General features: G+C 39.9%; 1 pseudogene; it reads left to right on the top strand.

Annotated features, from left to right (window-relative positions):
* The first annotated feature begins 1,042 nt into the window (after nt 1-1,042).
* The window catches only part of LOC135699250 (cyclin-T-like), a 43,826-nt pseudogene continuing 24,653 nt past the window's right edge, over nt 1,043-20,215 (top strand).

Raw genomic sequence — 20,215 nt, 5'->3', positions numbered from 1 at the left:
TGCGCCAATTACAGAGGAATCACGCTTCTGAATTCGGCGTACAAAATATTATCACGTGTTCTGTTCAACAGATTGAGACCGCTTGAGGAATCCTTCGCCGGCGAATACCAGGCTGGTTTTCGTGAGGGTCGATCAACGACGGATCAAATGTTTACCCTGCGTCAAATCCTTGAGAAGTTCCGGGAATACAACTTGCAGACTCATCATCTGTTCATAGATTTCAAGGCAGCGTACGATTCAGTAAAGAGAAACGAGCTATGGCAGATAATGCAAGAAAACGTTTTTCCGACGAAACTAATTAGGCTGATTCGTGCAACGCTGGATGGTTCGAAATTATGTGTACGGGTTGCAGACGAGATTTCGGCCTCATTCGTGACCTTAGATGGGTTGAAGCAGGGAGATGCTCTTTCGAACTTGCTATTCAACATCGCCCTCGAAGGAGCGATTAGGAGAGCTGGCGTGCAGAGGAACGGTACCATCATCACAAAGTCGCACATGCTCCTTGGTTTTGCGGACGACATCGACATCATCGGAATCGACCGTAGAGCAGTGGAAGAGGCGAGGATTGGTCTCACGATAAATTCTACCAAAACGAAGTACATGGTCGCTGGTAGAAAGCGTGGGAGTAATAGTGGTGTTGGTAGTGAAGTGGTGCTAGATGGCGAAAAATTTGAAGTTGTGGACGAATTTGTTTATCTTGGTACTTTAGTGACGTGCGATAATGATGTTACCCGCGAGGTGGAAAGGCGTATTGCAGCCGCGAACAGGGCTTTCTACGGATTGCGTAGCCAGCTGAAGTCCCGCAGCTTGCGTACGAAAACGAAATTCGCGCTGTACAAGACGTTGATTCTGCCGGTAGCCCTTTATGGCCACGGATCGTGGGCATTGAAAGAGGCCGATCGGAGAGCTTTCGGTGTCTTCGAGCGTAAAGTGCTGCGAACAATACTCGGCGGTAAACTGGAAAATGGCATCTGGTGGCGTCGCATGAAACACGAGTTGTACCAAGTATATAAAGGCATGGATATTGTGAAGCTTATAAAACATGGCAGGCTACAGTGGGCTGGGCATGTGGCACGAATGCCCGAAGAGCGTCAAGCGTAGTCAATATTCAGCAGGGAACCCGGAAAAGGACGTCGGCTTCGGGGTAGGCCACGCACGCGTTGGCTTTGTGCAGTTGAGGAGGACATTAGGTCCTTGAGCGTCCAAGGCGACTGGAAGCGATTGGCTCAGGACCGAGACCAATGGAGACGGTTACTTCGTTCGGCGCAGATTTGAATTCAACGAGTCGTCGCCCATCAGGTACTCAGGTAGGTATCGCTCAGCTCTGCTCGCTGGCTTGAAACCAACATCAAGTGACAAATTATCTTGCTGACATTACCGCTGCTCATCGTGTGGAAACGTTTCCGCGAGGGAAAGAGAGGAAAGAAATCATTCGAGGTTGGACTTTTCTTCGAGGTTGGACAATTTCGATCCAGACCGCTCGTTCGCCAGATCACCGTTGGGATCAAAACGGGCGGGAATCGTGTGGGTCAGCAGCCGTAAGTGTGGCTAAATGTGAGAAGATTGCATCCAATGACTGAAATCCTTCCACAGAAATCGAGCTAGGGTCTAGCCCATTACGAAGGCACTGGATTCATCGTTCAGATCTCCGTGGAAATTCACTACAAAAAGGAGCCCCAGAAGGGTGACTCGTTTTGGCGAAACTTCCATAAGAAAGTTTCTAATTGGTTTGGGTCCATAGGGCTCTTTTCTTTATCGACTCCTGGTGCAACTCGGCGTTTGATCACAAATTCGGCGGACGAATATCCTGGGCGTTTGTGTTCGCGAACCATACAACGAGCTGGTTGAAGTCCAAGATGGGACTCTCCCAAAGCGAACCGAGAATCAGGTGAGACCGGACAGAGAGGGACGGAGGATTCGTGCGATGACTGCGAAGCCACAGCCAGGGAACTTTTGCGGTGGTTAAGGTCGGATGATCACTCGTTGGACATCGTTTCCGAGTTTTCCAGACAACACACGCGAATTCCAGTAGTGAGCGTACCAATGAACAGTAAAAGGCTTTTAAATACAGAGGATCACGGAATTCCTTAGAGATCTTGAATATGAATCCAAGCTGACGATTTGCTTTGTCGATCGTGGTTGTGAAAAGGCGAGCTTTTCATCCAACATGACGCCACACAGTGGGACGAAATCATAAATAGTGGGACATGGCTATTTGCGACGAAACTATTTATTGTAGCATTTTGATGTCTTTTAGAATGTTTCTTCAATTTTTGAGAGCTTTAATTGAGAATTGAACATTTTTGATTAAGGGGGGAATACACTAAGATAAAAAAAAACTTTTTTTTTGTCTTATTGAAATTGATGAACATCTATGAAAACATTGTAGATTAAGTCATTTTAAGAAACTTTTTCCAAGACGTCAAAAGTTGTAAGTGCTCTAAAAATGCACATTTTTGTTCATTGAAGCATCTCTTCATGTAAAGGATTCACACCTGTATTTATAATTTTTTAACACTGACTTTAAAGGGGTATATATTGCAGGTTAGCAGGTATTAGCACCTAAACTCGACCTAATTTCGTTTAGCAACTTATAGCCTACTGTTACGAATACAATTCATAGGGGGATCCAAAGGGATGTCTAATGAATTTTCTAATATAGTACCGCAATGTTTTGATACGTTTTGCTGTTTTCATGACCATTTTTCCAAGTATATATATTGTAGCTTCGACAAAGTTGTTTGGTATAGTATTCACAATCTAAGTCCGAATTTTAATGAAATTTGACCAATATTTGGATTTTTGGTAAGCAAATGAATAATTGTTCCGTTTCCCATACAAAAATTCCAAATTCTCCCGCAAATCGAGATTATCATCGAACTCGTTCAATTTTTCCTAGTTTTTGGGGACTAGAGTAGGCATTGAAAGAGCAGTAGGAAACCAAATCTAATGTAAACACTTGGAAAATGGTACTGAAAACAACAAAACGTTACAAAACATTGAGGTACTTTTTAGAAAATTCATTATGCATCTCCTTATGAATTGTATACGTAACAGTAGACTAGAAGATGCTTAACTAAACAACGTTGAGATTAGCTGCTAATACCTGCTAACATGCCAGATACACCCCCTTACAGAAAGCGTAAAAAATATATTAAAACGGACTTAAACCCTTCAAACAAAGAGACAGCGCTGTGCAGTTTTAGAGCACTTACAACTTTGTAGAACATTGAACAAATTGTAAAATTCAAACTAAAAAGTTATGGTAAAAAAGCGGTTTTAAGGTGGTACTTCCTTTTGTACTTAATTTTCACCCTAGAACTTTGTCCACTTGAGAGATAAAAAATTCATAGATGTTCATCAATTACAAGACATAAAAAAAGTTATTTTTTTTTATCGTAGTGTATACCCCTATAGTCTATAGTGCAAAAAATTTGACCACTGCAATAAAGTATTTAAAAATTGAAGAAACATTCTACAAGATATCAAAACCTACACTCAATAGTTTCGTCGCAAATGGCCATGTCCCTCTTTTTTTTTTTTTTGATTTCATCCTACTGTGCGCCCAGGTCTTTAACGTGATCGACACGTTGAAGTGCAGTCTCAGCAACGTTATAATCAAACAAAACGGCAGTCCTAGTTCGACGGAAACTAATTACGCAGCACTTTGAGACACACAGAACCATACAATTACGTCCACACCAATCATTAAAGATTCCCAGAAGGTTTTGTAGCTTTAAACAGTCAGCATAGCCTCGAACGACTAGGTAAGTCTTCAAGTCATCGGCGAAAAACAATTTACCTCCACGTAGTAGAATAAACGTTACATCGTTCACAAATAAAGAGAAGAGCAGTGGACCCAAAGTGCTATCCTGTGGAACTCCTGATCTGTTCGAGAAACAGTACGATGAGTAGTTTCCAATGCATACAGTAACTTCACGTTGCACGAGGTACGATCTAAGCCAGCTGCAGAAGAAAGTAGAACATCCCATTTTTTTCAAGCTTAGCTAGCAGAACGTCGTGCACAACTGTATCAAACCCAGCTTAAATATCAGTGTAGATTAGATGGCATCCACTTGAAGTTTCTTGCATACATCCATACAAAATGACGAAAAGCTGACAAGATTCGTTTCCACGGAGCGGTCAGGAAAGAAGCCATGTTGACATGTATTTATGTACCGTATGCGTGATAATGTTTGCACCATCATACAAATAAGGTTCCCGTTTCACCTGTGCATACAATGCCTTGGTTTTCTTTGCATACACGTAACCTATAGCTCATATCGTAGTAGGCTGTGTGTAAAAAAAATGATTTACTTAGTTTGACAGTTGCACCATGACGAAGTGGCAGCGTATTCGTGATTTGTCGCACGTGCAAATGTCGCAAAAAGACATTTCAATAGCCGTGGGAGTGTCCCTGTGGACCGTCAAAAGAGTTTTAGAAAAGAAAGGACAACTCTCGATGAACATTTCAAATGGTCCTATCTGCTTTGACCGATTCTCTTCATCGACTTTCTCTTTCGTTAATAACTCAGCTGCAAAACCTTTCCCTGTTGTATTTGACGTTTTGGACGCTAGATAAGAACCTCCTTTATCAAACTATGTGGTAGAATTAGCGCGAAATCTGTTTGCATAGCAGTGGTTATGAAAAGAGAAAGTCGATGAAGAGAATCGATCAAAGCAGATAGGACCATTTGAAATGTTCATCGAGAACTATCCGCGAAGGTGTCCACAGGTCGTCCAAGGTCAGCTCGGGTTCCGAGGGTTATCGCTGCTATCAAAAGGAAGATTCGGGTGAATCCAGTGCGTTCAATAAGGAAAATGGCAAAGGAACACGGGATCAGTGACTTTACGGCACGGAAGATCGTAAAGGATGATTGCGGGGCGAAGTCGAGGGCACGGAAAAAAACTCACATGATTACCGACCGCATCCGGGAGCTACGAGTCGAACGATGCAAGAAAATCTTGAACTTCCTTAAGGGGGTATTCCCGATCTTTTTTTTCAAAAAATCAAAAAAATTTTTTCACGTTTTTTTGTACTTTAGACTATATACTTTCATCCCCCCAAGCCGTTTTCCGATCAGCAAATTCGGTGTCCAGGCATAGCTGACTAATGGTAAGAACCCCCAAAATGGTTTTAACTAAAGTCAAAACTTTAAACGCGTTTTTCTCGAAACCACATTTTTTTTATCGGGCGAAGATTTTTCTCAGAAACTATAAGAGATATTGACTTGAATCTTTGCGCATTTTGTTCCTTATTAAATTCTTTAGAGCTTCAGCAAAAAATATTAACATTTAACATTGTTTGAAGCACCTTAAAGCTGCAAAAAAGCGGGCTAAAAATCGTCTGTTCTTTCATATGGCCGCCATTTTGTTAATTTGCCAGATTTTTTGCTGCCAACGGGAGAAGCTCCAGAGAATCTTATACAGATTAGTAATTTCATCACGAAATCTGTTTCAGATGAAGCCGTTCCAGAGAAAAGTCTTCGCCCGTCCAGGCGTTTGCGGCGAACAGGGGTCTGTTTGCCGCCATTTTGTGACGTCAATAATGTCTTTTTTTATGTCGAAAAAAGATTATTTGTAAACTTTAATGTTCAATAAACAAGAATCCCAAAGAGTTAGGCGCATTACTATTCATTTTCCTTGAAAAAAAATTAATTGAAAAACAGGCCGAAAAAAGGCAAAAGATTGGGAATACCCCCTTAAGCGAAAAAAATCCGATAATGCTGTTCACCGACGAGAGCATGTTTACCGTCGATCCCGTATCAAAATCCAGAACCGACCGGTATATTAGTTCTATTCCGGTAAAAGACGTGGCCGACGAGCACAAGAACGTGTATCTGACCAAGCATCCTACTAGCGTTATGGTGTTTGGATTGGTGGCTTCCGATGGCAAAAATTGACCCGGTGTTCATTCCAGAAGACGCCAAGGTCAACACGGAGGTCTACATCGGGATTTCAAGTAAGTATGTTCTTCCGTAGATCAAAGAACAGTACGGTCCGAAGCCAAATGTTGTATTTCAACAAGATGGGGCTCCGTGCCACACCTCGAACCGCACCCAGAAGTGGTTGCCGTTCTGGGCGAAGGATATGTGGCCGCCATCCAGCCCGATCTTAATCCGCAGGATTACTCAATATGGCGCGTCATGAAGGCCAAGGCCTCTTCTAAACGCCACCCGAGTACAGCAAGCCTCAGACAAACATTGACCCGTACCTGGAGAGAAATGGACCCAGACTACATTATTAGAACCTACCGTGCATTCCGGAAGCGTGTGGCGGTCGTAATTGCAGCAAGTGGAAACTCGATCGATTATTAACATAGTTTAAGACTCTGAGAAACATCTCCCCTTTGAATAAATAAAAAAAACTCGAAAACGAAATTTTTTGTCGACTATACTGGGGTGCAAATCAAAAAATATGTGTGGTGAAATAGTGTTGGGTTTATTTTTTTTTTCAATTTTCCACAAAAACATTTGAAAAATGTACAAATGATAATTTTATCTCTGTTTTCGTTAAATAAACGATTTTCCCTAACCCAGTCGTCATAATCGAGTACCATTTGGTTGTACATCGTTCTGCTTGAACCTGAAAAGATATAAAACAGCGCTGCTGTCATGCCTCTGCTCATTACCGCTTCGGACGGCGTGGCACTAGGTCCTGCAGCAAGCAGGACTAAGTCAGCGGCTAAAGGTGGAACGCGGAAAAATTATATGTGCCAAACCGGTTCATGAGTTGATGGGTCGATAGGTAGGGTCCGGTAAGGGAGCTGCCTCCCTGGCGTCGGTAGCATAGCTGCACAGCATGGAAAACAATCAAGGAAAAAAAATGAACCATAACCGAAACATTGAAATACTTGAAAAATTTAAGATACGTCATACTGCGGTCGTGTATAATACACAACCCTTTAATTTTTTGCATGACTTATAATCTAATTGCTTGATGCCTCGCCAATTGTCGCACACAGTCATATTCCCCTTCTTGGTGATCCCCAATAAGATGTCCTGCATCTAGTCGTGGTGGCGCAGAGATTACAGAATAGTTTATGCAACATTTGTGCGGTTACCATCCCAAGCAACAATTTTGGTTTTATCATGCTCTTGCAGCTATGAAAATATTGAGTCCATTTCTTCAAAAGTATCACGCAGACGGAAACTACGTGTTTGGACCGGATAAAGCATCATCGCATTATGTTAAGAAAACACTAAGCTTCATGGAAAAACAAAATATCCCGTATGTACCGAAAAACCGCAATCCAACAAACTTACCTGAAGATATTTCTGGAAATATGAGTTCGTTGGTGTACAAAAACAATTGGAGGGCCAAGATTTGTAATCAGCTGATAAACCGAATCAAAAGATGCATTTGTAAAATCGATTTAAAATCCCACATCATGAAAGCTACGTCAAACAGCTGATAACGAACCTTATTCAAATGTTCATTGATTTTTTTTTAAATCGAACCCAGCCACCTCCAGCTTGAATTTGCTTTGTAGTTACGCCTTTACCGACTGAGCTAAGGGAGGGCCCAAAGTTTATTCACTCTCGGTAATTAAAAGACCTCCTTGGCGCATGACTTTATTTACTATCGAATACAACATCTCCCAACACACGCGAAACTATTGTAAAATTTGTTGGCCGGCTAAAATTCACCAGCCAAAAGTGAAAATGCAAACCGAGAAACGTGACAGCTAAATCAAAAACCAACTGCTCTCGAGCAGAGCCTACTGCGTTTTTCTCAAGAAAGGAATGTCCTCATCCTGTCGAAAAATCAACATTTACCCTATCATCTCCAAGAAGAAGCGATTCTTAAAAATATGGATATCAAAATAATAGCCTAACAAAGATGCTCGAAACAACTTTCCCAAAGGCCATCAGGCTTATACGCCACATGGCTTAGAAGATCGTCCACGGATTACGACTTATGAAAGCCTCGCTCCTCTGTTAGCACTCGACGGTGAATCATTCCTGGACGCTCTCTTGACGGTTTTTGTGTACTTAAAAAGAAGTTCGAGAAAGAAGAAGAACAAAAAAAAAGAAAACATTAAGCCAGTAAACCAACACAATCGATCGGTATCAACATCAGCAAATAGACATGATGGCCGTCGTAACACCGGTAGCTGATGGTCGTCAGCCTCGCGTGGTTCCCTGTTGCACCCACCCCTCCCTGGTCTGGTGCTCGCTCCCTGTCCCTCCTTTTTCGGTAGGGTTGGCTGTATTGCGCTTGTATCTTGTGTCATTATTTACCTTACCATTTTTAGGCATGATCGTGATAGCAGCAGTGCTTCTTTAGTTATGATAATCTGACCGTACACGGATTTAATTTATGCAACCCGTGGCCCGTGGTCGTTGGGCTTTTGGGCGAATGCGCGCGGGCTCTTCACGAGGCTTATTGCTCCCCTCTGTACAACTCTTCGGCTGCTGCCGCCGCCTTTCAATACAGGTGTCAAACTGAAACCGTCGTAAACACACTTTGCATTTGTCCTCCATTTATGTGCTTTTTTTCTGTTGCTGTTCTCCGGCTCTGTCGGGACGATGCTGGAACTGGATGTGTCGATTTGATTTGGCATTGAAAAGAAACTGAAAAGAGTAGGTATGAAGCGCGAGGATGCGAGGAGAACAATCCGAAAGAATTTTATGGTCCGTTGGAATTAGCATATTCACTTCCAGACGGAGAGCATTTTCGGGGCCATCAGCAACCATCGGATCGGGAACATCCGAAAACTGCGCATTAATTTTTGGCATGTACATTTCTGGATTTAACGATCGAGGCGTAGCATTCCTCAAGGCTTCATCGACAGCAGCAGTAGGGGCAGAGGCAACAACAACAACAACATCTGGCCCACATGTGCATCCCATTTTCGAGATTAGGCATTTCGGAGCGACGGCGCGAAAAGTTGTACGAATGTTATTCTCGAGGTCACATACCACCTACCGTAGCCAAAGTGGAGGCTCTCGGAGGATTGTGATTGCAAGGGGTTTCCAGGAGGGAAAGATTGATGGAAGCTGATCGCTACTGATATGACAGCTCTTCTTTGATTTTTTTTTAAACTAAGAGTTAGGAATCGGAACTTGTAGACCTGTTATGTCGTTTTTAGTGGCAATAAATACTGTATTAAAAATAAGAGGCGAGAAAGCGAGATTACTTTTTTTTAACTAGTTCATTTATTTACTAGGCTTAGTCGTGTGTGACACTTTGCGGAACCAAATATCAGTAATGCTTGAATTTACATTTTAAACAGCAGTAGGTCTAGGTTAGTATTGGGTACCAATTACTCGTGGCGGGCTCGAGGTTAGTGGGTAACAATTTCGATTGGAAGGAGCTAGGTAGGAAACTGGTTTCTGAAGCCTACTTCAGAACTCTCGAACGGTTGACCAAATCCTGGCTGGGCAGGGGCAAGTAGCACAGAAACAGAAGGATAATAAGACTGGAACACAATGGCTGGAAATTGTTTGGAAAAGAGGGGATGGTCACATCAAACTCTAACATCAGACAAACAAAGGAATTCGTAGATCGCCATCATGTAGGGAAGATCACGGGTTCCCAATACATCTCTTACTTCAGGGAAGGGTTGTCTGCCTCGGGCCACAAGGGTATCCAACAGTCGTGCTCTGGAGACGTCATTACCCGGGCAATACCAAACTGATCGATGTCATCATAACCGGTTCTGCACCTACATATATTGCTGTCAACGAGGTTTATTCTGTAGAGATGTGCGTCTAGCGAATAGTGGTTGGACATAAGTCTTGACATCTCGCGAATGAATCCCCGACTTACGTCCAGACCTTTGAACCACGCTCTCGAAGAAACATTTGGAATAATAGAATGTAACCACCACCCAAGAGAATTACTTGTCCAATCGTTTTGCCAACTTAAAAGAGAACTCTGACGTACTAATGGGAAAAATTCATCATGCGAAATTCTTCTATCATAAATCTCGCCTTGTTGTGCGCCCACCTTTGCGAGAGAGTCTGCCTTCTCATTGCCTGGGATTGAGCAATGTGAGGGTACCCATACAAAGGTAATCCTATATGTTATTTCGACCAGCAAACTCATCTGCTCCCTTACCTTTGAAAGGAAATAAGATGAGTGCCTACCTTGGTTCATCGACCCAATAGCCTCAATCGAACTGAGGCTATCCGAGAAGATGAAGTAATGGTCTCTATGGGCATATCGGAAATCATCCCCAATGCGAAGTTGATTGCTGCTAGCTCAGCAACATAAACGGAGCAAGGTTCCTGAAGTTTCCGGAAGGCGGTTGAGTATTCATTGAAGACACCGAAGCCAGTGGATCCATCAATGCGTGATCCATCAGTGAAAAATCTTCTATTGCAATTGACTTGTTGGTACTTTTCAGCAAAAATACGGGGAATTGAGATAGGTCGAAGTTGATCTGGAACTCCTTGAATAGCCTGTTTCATGGAGAGATCATAGCCAATGGTCTTTCGGGTGAGCACCCCACCATGTCCCGGAAATTGATCGTAGAAAGTTGATCCTTTGTTGACACTTTTATTTCAAATACTTAGTGTGGGTACCCCAAGTGCATTTTGAATCAAACCAGACTCCAAGGTATTCGGAGGTTAAAGATTCGGTAATGTCTCTGCCCAAAAGATTTAGACGCAATTGGGCTGGAAACCGCTTCCTTGTAAACACTACCAATTCAGTTTTTTTGCGGTGAAAACTCGATCCCTAAAATTCTTGCCCAGAAAGACAGATTATTTAGGGAATTTTGCAATGGTCTTTGCAAGATTTCCGCACGTGGACCTCTCAGGGAAACCACGGCATCGTCTGCAAGCTGTCTAAGCGTGCATCGATTATCTAAGCAGTTATCAATATCTTTGACATAGAAATCATAAAGTAAGGGACTTAAACATGAACCTTGGGGTAAGCCCATGTAGCTAATTCTAGAAGTTGTCAGTTGACCTATATTGAAGGTCATTTATTTTTCTGACAGCAAATTATACAAGAAATTATTTAAAATACCGGGTAATCCACTACTGTGCAGACTGTCTAACAGTATGTCTATGGAAACTGAATCAAATGCGCCCTTAATATCCAAAAAGACTGAAGCCAATTGCTCCTTGTGCGCAGAGGCCAGTTGAATATCAGATGAAAGCATCGCTAGACAATCGTTTGTTCCCTTAACGAGATTATTTTAATCAGCTACAAATGTTCTTCATAGAGAATCCTGTAATTATCTCGTGATCAAAGGTATTTAACCCTTTCCTTCCTTCTTAATTCATGGTATTGCATGCTTTGTATTGATAGTGAAAAATTGATAGAAATTGTGATGTAATTTTTTGATAAATAATGCGTCTGATCACGCAAGATTACATTTTTGATGTAGGATTACGTTTTTTTTTTTGCAATTTAAAAAAACTAAAATCGACCTCGTTACGAAAAGTGGTCTGATTTTGACCACTTGTAACTCTTTCAATAGCGGATGGATTTTAATTCTAAACAAGCCAATCGATTGGAAATTTTTCTACAAATTTGTTTAAATAAACACTTTATCAGTTTTCAATAGGTCACCATTGAAAATTACACAAATTTCCAATTATTGCAATGGTGATCAAAATAATCAACCAATTGCCTGCGAAAAGCGCTTTCCGTAACATAATTTGCAAAATAGAATTCCATCCGGTCTTGCCGAATGGTGTTTATTCAATCACCGCGTGTGATGTAGGAATGGGGGATTTTTAGGGAAATATCGAACTTGACGGATCGATTTTATTTACGGCATCGATTAAAGCCTGGTACGCAGCTGAAAAAAGGGGCCTCCCTTAGCTCAGTCGGCAAAGGCGCAGCTACAAAGCAAGACCATGCTGGAGGATGCTGGGTTCGATTCCCGGTCTGGTCCAGGAAATTTTCGTGTTAGAAAATTTTTCGACTTCCCTGGGCATAGAAGTATGATTGGACTTGCCACACAATTATACCAATGCAAAAATGGTACAGGCATCGAAAGCTCTCAATTGGGTTCTTTAATTTTGAAAACTATATCGGTTTTTATATATCATCTGAAAGAGCTTCGTTTCCTGAGCACAGCGATATTTTTTTCGAACCCACACACTTTCATCTCGATTTTTTAAATCAAGATTTAGAGCAAAATAATAACATCACTGTTTGACACTAAACTGACAAACTGACACCTCGCTCCCATACAAAGTGACATCGAGGGGCGCTAATAATAGGGTAACCAACTGATTTTGGACCCCTAGAGGAAGTGAGATCACATTTATGTCAAAATAATATTATTTGTTTATTATCATTATGCAATTTACATGCGGTTGTGTTCGAAAGCTACTCATCTTGGATGTAAAATGTCACTAGATGTTTTATTTATTGATATATACTCGAAAAATAATTCTTTTCACATCATGATATTCACATATTTTGGACCCTTCCACTTGATTTTGGACAGTGTCCATAATATATTTTGGACACACTGAATGGGAACGAATATATTTTGGACATGCTGAAGTTCTTTCAACCTAAAGGGTGATACGGTCAAAATTTGGTCAAGGGAAAACGCGTGTAAATCGGTGAAATCGTTTATTTAAAAAATCAAATTAAATTTCTTTTTCAAGTTCAATTAGTATAAAATTCAGGAAAAATATTCAGTTAGGCTTCCGCTTTTCCAAATCCGAATTGCCGGGCCTTACGCTTGACCCCTGCCATCAGATTTTGTACAGCCACCTTGTCCACCTTCTTCGCCGCAGAAAGCCAGTTTGCCTTGAACTGCTGCTCGCCCTTAGCAGTTTTTTTGGTCTTCTTTAGGTTCCGCTTGACAATAGCCCAGTATTTCTCAATTGGGCGGAGCTCTGGCGTGTTGGGAGGGTTCTTGTCCTTGGGAACCACCTGCACGTTGTTGGCGGCGTACCACTCCATGGCCTTTTTACCGTAATGGCAAGATGCCAAATCCGGCCAAAACAGTACGGAACAACCGTGTTTCTTCAGGAAAGGCAGCAGACGTTTATTCAAACACTCTTTCACGTAAATTTCTTGGTTGACAGTCCCGGAAGCTATGAAAATGCTGCTTTTCAAGCCACAGGTACAGATGGCTTGCCAAACCAGATATTTCTTTGCGAACTTTGACAGTTTCATGTGCTTGAAAACATCTGCTACCTTTCCCCTTCCTTTTGCCGTATAAAACTCCTGTCCCGGAAGCTGCTTGTAGTCGGCTTTGACGTAGGTTTCGTTGTCCATTACCACGCAGTCAAACTTCGTCAGCATCGTCGTGTACAGCCTCCGGGATCGCGCTTTGGCCGTCGTATTTTGTTTATCATCGCGATTTGGAGTCACTACCTTCTTGTAAGTCGATAGTCCGGCTCGTTTTTTGGCTCGATGCACGGTTGTAGACGATACACCCAGCTTATTTGCGGCATCTCGGAGAGAGAGGTTAGGGTTTCGCTTGAAACTACCGGCAACTCTCTTTGTCGTCTCAGCGGCTTCCGGTTTTCGATTTCCCCCCGATCCAGACTTCCTGGCTGTCGACAAACGTTCCCCAAACACTTTAATTACATTTGTAACGGTTGATTTGGCAACTTTTAGCGATTTTGCCAACTTTGCGTGCGAGTAACTCGGATTTTCGCGATGCGCGAGCAAAATTTTGATACGCTGCTCTTCTTGCTTGGACGGCATTTTGACAACTGAAGAGTGAATTCCAAAATCAAAATAGGAACAACATTCTACACACACACACCTTCAAAATGAGGGGTGTTCAGGTTTTTTAAATGCAAAATTGAAAGAAATACGTCAAGTTGATATTGACCAAATTTTGACCGTATCACCCTTTATGAGCCTAAAATTAATTATGACGGTCACTTCTTCCTATCTCGCATTTGTTAGGTCCATCTAGGTGGGAAAATTTTCAAAGAAAGTGCCGTAAAACGGGGTGAAATTGATCAGCGGGGTGAATTTGATCGCTGAGTATAACCAATATTGTACTTATGCATAATATTTTTACAATATATACAAAGATACATTCGTACGCTTAGTAACGAAAAACATGTTACACATGAAAATCACGAGAAATTTCAGCGATCAATTTTGCCCCGCTGATCAATTACACCCCGTTTTACGGTATGCATAAAAGTTAACCCCCCGTTACTCGCGCTGTTGTACTTTGTACAACACATATGAGTTTTCCATTGCCATTTTTTTGCTGCCAATCGATCTGAAACCAACTTGTATTCCTCAAAAAACTTGTTTTGACCTAAAAAAGCTAAACTTTGATTACAATTAACCCCCAAAATGCGGATAATAGAAAAAATGGAAATGGAAACCGCGTAAACGGTGTCCATACTACGTGGGATTGACTTAATTGGTTACAACATGGAGTATCTCGAGATCCTGACCAGATAGAAAGTTACTGTCTTCCGCAAAGTTGTTCAGGAGGTCAAAGGCTATTTCTTAGTGTACAATAGTTCAGAATTATCTCACTTCGTGGTGCTAGTATACATGTGAAATTCTCGTGTATAAAATATCTCTAGATCCTGACCAGATAGAAAGTAAATGCCTTCAGCAAAGTTGTTCAGGAAGTCAAGCTCTTTTCGTTGGTGGAGTAGTTCAAAAATTTCACACTACGAGGCGCTAGTATATACGTGTAATTCTCGCATATACAATAGCTCGAGTTCTTGACCAGCTAGAAAGTTACTGCATTGGGCAAACTTGTTCAGGGGGTCAAGACTTTTCGACTGGTAGACAGTAGTTCAGAATTTTCTCACCACGTGGCGTTTGTATACATATACACTTCTCGCATATGATATATCTCGAGATCCTGACCAAATAGAAAGTTACTGTCTTTGAAAAAGTTTTTCAGGAGGTCAAAGCCTATTGCACGTCAGGAGGTCAAAGCCTATATACACGTTAAATTCTCTCATATAAAATATCTAGAGAGCATGACAAGATAGAATGTTACTGTCTTGGGCAAAGTTGTTCAGGGGATCAAAGCCTTTTGGCTAGTGGACGGTAGTTCAGAATATTTCACTTCATGGTACTAGTATATACGAGCAATTCTCGCACATGATATATCTCAAGACCTGCTAAAAATGTACTGTAATCGGCAAAGTTGTCCAGGAGATCAAACCCTATCGTTGGTGGAAAGTACATAATTTTCTAAAATATCTCTGAATGACCCGCATACTAGTGCCACGTAAAGGGAAAATTCTGAATTACTGTACACCAACAAAAAGATCCTAACATCCTGAACAACTTTGCCGAAGACAGTAACTTTCAGTCTGGTCAGGATCTAGAGATATTTTATATGCGAGAATTCCTCATGTATACTAGCGTTGCAAAGTGAGAAAACTCTGAACTTAAGTGCACCAGCAAAAAGGCCTTGACTTCCTGAACAACTTTGCCGAAGACAGTAACCCCAACAAACAATTGCCTATTGAAGAAACGACTTCTTGACGATTTTATTCCACTTCATGCTTAATAATACTTGTACTATTTTTATTAATAACTTCTGTTCAGGCTTTGTTCACGCAAATCTGGAGAATTTATTCAACCACAACATCGAAATATTTGGTGTTGAATAAGGTATGTCTAGAAGCTTTTATTCGACTTACAAAAGTTGTAACAGAGCTTATTCGATCAAAGTTTTGATTATTAAGCGTTTATTAGACATCTGTACTTCCTTAAACAGCGATGGTATAAAGGTGCATGTAGACGCTTGATTCTCATGTGAAACAATGTTTAATTATTACATCATTATACATTTATTAAACGATTATTCAACTACGGGATAATTAATCCGAAAATAAGAACGCCACGAGCAGGGTTGTTCTCGTTAGTGATTGTTGGTCACATTTTTTTCTGTCGAATTTATTACATACATACATACACACACACATGTCGTTAAATGGGATTCGAACCATGACCTTCCGATCACCAGCCGCTTGCCTTGCCATCTGAGCTATCCTAGAATACATCATATGAGCAGCTATATAAGCAATAAAAGCTTGAATCTGAAAACCTATCAGCACTTCCAGCCGTAACTCTAGCTAATTCAAGGAGATGTGAGAATGATTAATTCATTCATAGTTGTTTAACATTAGACCAACGTTACCTCTCCATCCCTCTAATTTCGATGGAAAGGACGCTATTCTTTTCTATAGATCTATGAATTGGTTGTCGTGAGTGATACGATTTATGATTACGATTTAAATTAATTAGGAGTAGAACATAAATAAAAAAAAGGGTTGATGCTGGGATTGAACTCGCGACCTTCTACTTGGAAAGCGGAAACGGTAACCACTATGCTACCAATTTCGTTTTGTTATTAGTCTGAAGCACTATTGTGGAATAATGAATGAATACGCCGTTTGTAAAGCATGCAATTAAAACATGGACGCATAGTGGTATAAGAGCTATTATGCTGACTGTATTCACCTTTATTCAGCAATATTGTTAAGCAATGCAATGGAATCTAGTAATGGAGCTAGAAAACAATTATTAGACGTATAATAAAGCATGTTATTAAATCAATTGAAACAGTCGGATTAAAGCGTCAATGTATGTGCAAATTTTATTCAGTATGTTATTAGATCAAACTTCTGGTGTTGAATCAGGAAGACAGTCATCGTTTGTATAGATTTTAATAAGTATATTAATCAAATCAGAGCAATCAGCGGAATAAAGGCGCATCATCGATCTCAATGAGGTTTTCTGAGCACATAATTTGACAACCCGTTTTATTCAGCATTGTACACTGTTATAAAGCATTTATTCAATCTATATGCTTATTTGTGACTCTGAATTGTTTTGGGCAGTGTTGTGGAATAATGAATCTAATACGTCGTTTATAAAGCATTTACAAAGCATTCAACTAAAACATGGACGCATAGTAGTATAAGAGCTATTTTGCTGACTGTATTCACCTTTATACAGCAATATTGTAAAGTAATGCAATGAAATCTAATAATGGAGCTAGAAAACATTTATAAGACGTCTAATAAAGCATTTTATTAAAGCAATTGAAAACAGTCGAATTAAAGCGACAATGTATGTGAAAATTACACTTATTCAGTTTGTTATTAGATCAAACTTCTGGTTCTGAATCAGAAAGACAGTCAACGTTTATAAAGCTTTTAATAAGTAAATTAATCATATCAGAGCAAACGGCGGAATAAAGGCGCATCTATCGATCTCAATGAGCTTTTTTCAGCACATAATTCGACAACTTGTTTTATTCAGCATTGTACACTGTTATACAGCATTTATTCAATGTGTATGCTTATTTGTGACTGTGAATTGTTTGTTGGGACTTTTTATATGATCAGGATTTCGAGATATTTTATATGAGAATTTCACGTATATACTAGCACCATATAGTGAAAAAATTCTGAACTATAGGCTTTGAACTCCTGAACAACTTTTTCGAAGACAGTAACTTTCTATCTGGTCAGGATTTCGAGATATATTACATGCGAGAACTTCACATGTATACTAGCGCTATGTAGTGAGTAAATTTTGAACTACTGTCCACCAGCAAAAAGGTTATCATCTCTAGAACTACTTTGGCAAAGACAGTAACTTTCTATCTGGTCAGGATCTCGAGATATTCCATGTTGTAACCAATTAAGTCAGAACCCTCGTAGTATGGACACCATTCACGCGGTTTCCATTTACATTTTCTCTATTATCCGCATATTTTGGGGGTTAACTGTAATAAATATTTAGCTTGTTTAGTTAAAAGCAAGTTTTTTGAGGAATACTCGTTGATTTCAGATCGATTGGTAACTCGGCTGCAAAATGGAAATGGAAAACTCACACTGTTGTACAAAGTACAACGCGTGAGTACTCGTGTTACAAAAGTTGGCGCGAGTAACGGAGGAAATATAATATAACATAAGGAAACAACTGATCTTACCATAAAAAAATCATTCAGAAGTAAATCTTAATACGGAGACCTGACTATATGCTTGCAGTCCATATTATTTTTGTATGGGCTGTTCATAAACTACGTAGACGGTTTTTGAGAGATTTCAACCCCCCCCCCCTTCCGTAGAAGACAGTCTCAAACACAAAATTTAAAAAATTGTATGGACCGTAGACATCTGCCAAGCGCTCCCACCCCCCTAAAGCGTCTACGTAGTTTATGAACAGCCCCTTAGTTAAATGCGTTTGGGAGATAGGAAAACTTTTGTGGAAAACTAGGAAAACTCAGAGTGGACCACTCTACGTGTTTTGCCGTTTTTCCCATTTTGAATCGCCTGATAAACAAGAAATATATTTAAAAACAATGAATTCATATAATTTTGATTGATTTACTTACCAATTTAATCAGAAATCTGAGATAATAGCACGATCGACCAACCAGAATTTTTTTTGTCGCTCTTTTGATGATTCTCATTTGATAAGTGTCCAAAATAAGTTGGTAACATTTTTTTATGATCTTTTTTGGACACTTTTTATTTAATACTTTTTAAGTAAAATCTTAAGGTGAAATCTTTATAAACACGTGAAATACATCTTCCAAAGTCAGATAAACTGATTTGATAAAAACAAATCATTGAATTGTATATTTTAGACCAAATTTAAAACAAGTACACTAACGCCGATTCCTCTTGACAAACGTCGAAACATGAAACTTTTTCGATAACATTTTCTAAAACTGCATAAATTGAGCAATTGTAAGCAATTTGAGGTGAACTAATGATCTTGAGACATAGCAAGTAATTGAAAGAATGTAATTACAACATCAACCCAGATGAATTTGAAGAAACTAGGCAGTAAGCGAGGAAAATATATGAAAAGGGTCCAAAATATGCAGGGGTCCAATTCAAGTTGGTTACCCTAAGGTGAGTTTTGTAAATGTAATCGTTCTTATTTAAAATAGTTCCAGTGTACCAAAATTGATGAAATTTTGGGTTTGGGTTCCATTTTTAATGCAGATTACGAATATGCATTTACCCTTAATACCCTTAAGGTGATAATCTAAGGAAGCCTTAGTGTGAAACTTCAAAGGCACAAATGTCAGCTTCCACAAAACATACAAATTTGAAATTGCTACTCTCTGTTTGTAGTAGCACAGCAAACAAGGAGTAGCAATTTCAAATTTGTATGTTTTTTCGAAGCTGACATTTGTGCCTTTAAATTTTCATGCTAAGGCTTCCTTAGAGTATCACCTTAAAGAACCCAATTAATAACTGTGGAAGTGCATCTAGAACACTAAATTGAGAGCACGTAATAAGCTAATATGCGATATGCAATAAGCTTGAAATGCGAAGAAGAAGAAGAAGAAGAAGAAGAAGAAGAAGAAGAAGAAGAAGAAGAAGACGCAGCTGAAAAGAAAACAAAAAAGTAATTTTTGAGGATTTTTCCCAAAAGAAAATTTAAAAGCTATAGGAAGGTGTCTTCTGCTACATTTGGGATTATAGCGAGGTGCCGTCAAATTTTAAAATCAACAATTATTAGTGTTTATGTTGTTAAAATGCATCCAAAACATCAGTTTTGCAATAAACGCCAATATTACCTAACGGAATAATTGATCTAATCATTATTCCGCAAGGAAAGTGAAATTACATCCAGAATGCGCCACCTTCATGTCGATCACGATACCAATGTAATCAATCTTTTCTTTACAGATTTTTTTAGAACTGCGTTCTGGCTCAAGATATGCTCAAGGAAAGTAATTTTTTTAGCATTCCGTGTCCTATCCCGTAGCACGTAAAAACGTCATTACTTTTCAGCTGCGTACCATGCTTAAATAGGTACCAAAGAATCGATCTTTGCATGATCGATCATTTTTGGAGCCTTCCATAGCTCAGTCGGAAAAGGCGCAGCTACAAAGCAAGGCCATGTTGGAGTTGGCTGGGCTCAATTCCCGGTCCGGTCTAGGAATTTTTCGGATTGGAAAATTTCTCGACTTCCCTGGGCATAGAGTATGATTTTACTTGCCACACAATAATACTAATGCAAAAATGGTACAGGTATCGAAAGCTCTCAATTAATAACTGTGGAAGTTCATCTAGAACACTAAGTTGAGAGCACACAATAAGCAAATATGCGATAAGCAATAAGCCTGAAATGCGAAGAAGAAGATGAAGAAAAACAATAAGAAGAAAAATATGATCGATCGATCGATCTTTTCTTCGTAAAGCAGAATTATATTTATGTAATTTGAAAGAAATAACAAAAGCCAAATTTTTCATTTTCATTTACTCGTGTTTTTCAAGAGATTTGTGTGTTTAAGATATTGTAACAATGTGAC

The sequence above is a fragment of the Ochlerotatus camptorhynchus genome, unplaced genomic scaffold (genome assembly GCF_037179485.1).
Source record: "Ochlerotatus camptorhynchus isolate MF236.1 unplaced genomic scaffold, CSIRO-AGI_Acam_v1.1 ptg000105l, whole genome shotgun sequence".
NCBI lineage: Eukaryota > Metazoa > Arthropoda > Insecta > Diptera > Culicidae > Ochlerotatus > Ochlerotatus camptorhynchus.
Note: the sequence above shows the minus strand (reverse complement) of the source record. Positions and strands in the feature narration are given on the sequence as shown.